Source organism: Oryctolagus cuniculus, chromosome 21 (assembly GCF_051225735.1).
Source record: "Oryctolagus cuniculus isolate XC-2025 breed Fujian yellow rabbit chromosome 21, ASM5122573v1, whole genome shotgun sequence".
Lineage (NCBI taxonomy): Eukaryota > Metazoa > Chordata > Mammalia > Lagomorpha > Leporidae > Oryctolagus > Oryctolagus cuniculus.
This window is the reverse complement of record NC_142887.1, coordinates 7,815,292-7,820,275: the sequence shown is the minus strand read 5'-3', so window position 1 is coordinate 7,820,275 and position 4,984 is coordinate 7,815,292.

Sequence of the window (4,984 nt, the reverse complement as noted above, 5' to 3'; positions counted from 1 at the left end):
TGTGCCTTTTCCTTTGCCACATCCCCAGGCTTAGACTAGAGTCTCTGGATACGTGCTGGATGAGTGAGTGAATGGAATGAGAATAAAAATGGCATGTCGTGTTTTAGCTATCAAGTCGATGACGAATTAGCAAGTTTATCTATTTTTATTTATTGGAGAGGGAGAGAGACAGATGGAGAGCTCCCATCTGCTGCTTCGCTTCTCAAATGCCCACAGCACCCAAGGCTGGGTCGGGATGAAGACAGGAGCCAGGAGCTCAGCCCAGGTCTCCCCCACGGGTAGCAGGATCCAGGCGCCGCTTGAGCCGTCGCCACTGCTTTCCAGGATCAACGTTAGCAAGGGACTGGAGTCGGGGCCGGGCCGGGAATCAGACGCAGGCACTAAGAGGGGGCACGGGCGTCCCAAGCAGCACCGCACCTGCCAGACCGAACGCCAGCCCAGGACGCCTGTGGGGAGAGACGCGCCTGTCGGTGAGGCAGCAGAGAAATGTGTGTTCCCCACTGTGGCTTCAAAGCCTGCTCCCGAGTCCTCTACGGAAGACTGTCAGCGTGTATCACACGACACTGTCTACGCAGAGTGACTCAGTAACTCACTTTAATAATCACCCCGAGGAAATCGCGAGGGACAGTTACAGAAGCATGGAAAACAATACCCACGAGGCATCGTTAGCAATGGGGAAAGGAAATCTGTCTCCCCCTCTCTCTCATGCTCTTCCTCTCTTCTCTCTCTCTCTCTCTCTCTCACACACACACACACACGTGCATATTTAAATATTTATTTGGAAGTCAGAGTTAGAGGGAGGGACACACAGAGAGAGCGCCTCCATCCTCTGGTTCACTCCTCAAACGGCTGCAATGGCCAGGGGTGGGCCAAACCAAAGCCAGGGCTTCACCTGGGTCTCCCAGGCGGGTGCAGGGGCCCACGTGGGCCATCCTCCCCTGCTTTTCCAGGCCATAGCAGAGATCTGGATCCAAAGTGGAGCAGCTGGGATGCCGGCCCTGCAGGCTGCAGCTTAACCTGCTACATCACAATGCAGGCCCCTCAAATAAACCTAAGTTTAATAAGCACCCTAAGTATGCAAGCAGAGAAGGATTCACCAGACAACGCGCGTCTGGGGAGAACGGGGCGCGGCACGCCATGAGGATCTCGTTGCGAAGGGCCTGGGCAGCCCCAGGAAACTCGCGCTGTGGGTCGTAGTGGAAAGACTCCCACCCAGGTCCGCCACGCCTGCTCGCACCGTGGGGCTGAGAGGTATTTCCTGCTGCTCAGCCACGAGGTTTGCTTGGCCTGTGGCAGGTGCCCAGAACACACAGCGGCATGCCCGGCTGAGCCTGGACCACCGCCCTTATGTATGTTTGCTCTCCTGGACCCCCGCCATCACCCTGAGAGGACCCCTAGGGTGAGCCACTGTCCCCCACAGAGCAGGAGGGACATGTGGCACAGTGGTGCCCACCTGAGCCTACCCGGATCACCTGCCCGCGTCCAGGAGCCACGGTGTGGGTGACAAGCAGTGGGGATCACCTGCCCGCGTCCAGGAGCCACGGTGTGGGTGACAAGCAGTGGGGATCACCTGCCCGCGTCCAGGAGCCACGGTGTGGGTGACAAGCAGTGGGGATCACCTGCCCGCGTCCAGGAGCCACGGTGTGGGTGACAAGCAGTGGGGATCACCTGCCCGCGTCCAGGAGCCACGGTGTGGGTGACAAGCAGTGGGGATCACCTGCCCGCGTCCAGGAGCCACGGTGTGGGTGACAAGCAGTGGGCATCACCTGCCCGCGTCCAGGAGCCACGGTGTGGGTGACAAGCAGTGGGGATCACCTGCCCGCGTCCAGGAGCCACGGTGTGGGTGACAAGCAGTGGGGATCACCTGCCCGCGTCCAGGAGCCACGGTGTGGGTGACAAGCAGTGGGGATCACCTGCCCGCGTCCAGGAGCCACGGTGTGGGTGACAAGCAGTGGGGATCACCTGCCCGCGTCCAGGAGCCACGGTGTGGGTGACAAGCAGTGGCTACTGTTGTGAACCGTGGGAGTGAAAGGTGCTTCGTTACACAGCAGGAACACCAGCGTCGGCGACCACACACTTTATCAGGGTTACAGATGGTGACCGCGGTATCCTGTGCGTGGAGAAGACAGGTGCAGAGGAGGAACCAGAAGTGAGTTTGCTGAAGGCTAATTGTGAGGATCTCCGGGCAGCGGGAAGAGAGATGGCTTTCATTTCACTCTGCGGAATTTTCCATGCTTAACAAAACACTTGTTTTCACAAAGAGAGAGAGAGAGAGAGAGAGAGAAGGCAAAGGGAATGACGGGAAGGGTAGGGATGGGGGGAAGGGAGGGGCAGGGAGGGGCGGGCAGGGGAGAATACTGGAATTGTTTCCCTGAGAGTGCACAGCTTTCATCTACGTAGGGCAGACAGGCGCGCGTTCTCACCGTGTGCCTGCGAGGTTTGGTGTTTAGAGGAAAATAAATGTTCCTGGTGGCTTCCTGCCTGCACCCCCGCTTGCCCACGCCACACCCTCCTGAGCCCCCGAGTGGTGAACCAAGGGTCGGGTGCCTGAGGGTCAGCTGCAGGGGCTGAGTGGAGAAACAAACATCTATGCAGGCTCCAGGCATGGAAACCAAGACGTGTAGAGTTGATCTTCTGTGTATTAAGATGATTAAAAATGAATCTTAATGAAGAATGGGATGGGAGAGCGAGTAGGAGATGGGATGGTTTGGGGGGTGGGAGGGCAGGTATGGGGAGAAGAACTGCTATAACCTAAAAGTTGTACCTATGAAATTTATACTTATTAAGTAAACGCTTTCTATAAAAATTTTAAAACATTTATGCAAGAGGTGCGGTAACTGTATCTCAGCATGAGGCCGGCGCATACCACGTCAGCATCACTTGAGATACTTTTGAAACTGCTGGGTCCTGGTCCACCCCAGTCCCCCTGAATCAGTCTGGGAGGGGAGAGTTTGAGCCCCACCAAGGTACAAAGTCCCTCCAGGCTGAAGCACTGCCTATTAATAAGAGGAATGGGGTTTATCCTGCTTGAGGCTGGCTTAAAGATCATTCTTTAGTTCTTTGAAAATGAAACTTACAAAAGTCCGGGGAAATGTGTTTAAATACAGCAGATAGTGAGACATAATAATGGGATCTTGTACTTATTAGGGGTTTTGGTTAATTTGTGATCAAAAGAAACAGGAGACAGAAACTGCACCACAGCTCTGAGCAGTAAGCACACAGAGTAAAAAGTAACTAAGAAAGGGGTAAGAAGACCCTTAAAGAACGCAGGAGTAGCAGACGGAAGGGGCACTGTCCCCTCCCCAGACTGAAACTCGGCTCCCAGGGGAGTGAGCAGCCGCGGCCACTGCACCGTGAGGGTGCTGGGCGTTGTGGGCCGGGGTAGGGGTCACCTGCTGGCTGGGGGGCATCCCTGGACAGTGCAGACCAACTGTTGTTTGAGAAATCGTGGTTGGTTTCAACAGTTCACTTAGACTGCGAGCTTTGAGGGAGCCTGTGCATGAGAGCTGTGTGCTTAGCATCACGCAGCAAGTAGCTGTCAAGTGCAAAACCATGTTTTATCTCCCGAGGCAATGCTTAGACTTCCACATCTGTGTTTCCCATGGGTCTTCACACCAAGATGCAGAGCGATACGACTCCCAGGGACTAGGAGAGCTTTCCAGCCGCCGCTGCGGGCCTCCCCACCCTCGCCACAGTAAAGCCGGCACAGCACAGTCACTTGCTTCGACTCATCAACCAATCAGAAAACGTGTGAAAAGCTCCTCAATGTGCATGACAAGTTCGGAAAGGACACGTGGCTTCTGTGGCTTTCTCAGGCGTCAGAGACGTGGGCTCACGAGCAGCCGCGTTCCCGATACGGCAGAGATGAGGCTTACAGATGCTTGGCAGCTGCCCCAGCACACTTAGTGTCATCGCAACAAGCGTGCTTTGGCGACGGCAAACAGCACGTCACAACAGCTGTCGTGTCTGTGTGAGGAGCTGACACTCAGGCTTCGTTCTCGGACACGTCCCTGGGGCTACATATCCTTATTGCCTAAAGGAATCTTAAAGGGGACCTTGAGTGGCAGTTCCCTTACCGCTCATCCAAGCTTGACTTCTAGCTCCTAACACGTTCCAGAGAACAGAAGGCGTGGTGCGTCAGAGACCAGAAACCGGAACTTACGGAGAAGCTGGAAATCCGGGGGAACCCAGAGAAAAGGAGGCGGGCACAACACAGGTGAGCATCCACCACACACAGTCCGCCCCAGCCTGCGGGAAACTGACCTCACAGGCACAGGGAACCCCCGAGCAGCCAGGCAGACACCGGGAGCGCCCCAAGGCATATGCTGTCATGTGTCGAGGCAGGTTACCCGCCAGCTACAACTCATGAGTCCAGGCAGGTTACCCGCCAGCTACAATACGGGCGTCCACGCAGGTTACCCGTCAACTACAACACGGAGTCCAGGCAGGTTACCTGTCAACTACAACACGGGTGACCAAGCAGGTTACCCGCCAGCTACAACACAGGCGTCCACGCAGGTTACCTGTCAACTACAACACAGAGTCCAGGCAGGTTACCTGTCAACTACAACATAGAGTCCAGGCAGGCTACCCGGCAACTACAACACGGAGTCCAGGCAGGTTAACCTCTAACTACAACACAAGTTCAAAAAGGAATCAGTGAAGTTGAGACTGAATGCCTTCCAGAGCCCACACGCTTTTTCCCACAAAGTTCACGTCTCAATAAATGCAGGCGACATATGAAGGAAGAGGGAAGTGTTAGCCCTAATCCAGGAGAGGGGGTGGAATAAGAAAGACGGGATGATCCCGATGGCAGATCCACAGGCTGGATCCACAGAGCTGTGACAAATCATACCAAGATCTCAGTTACAGGCATGTTTCAAGAAATGAAGGAATATTTACACACACACACATCTATACACACACCGACATTCAGAAATCATTTACAAAGAAATGGAGACTACAAAAGTGGAAATTCTAGAGT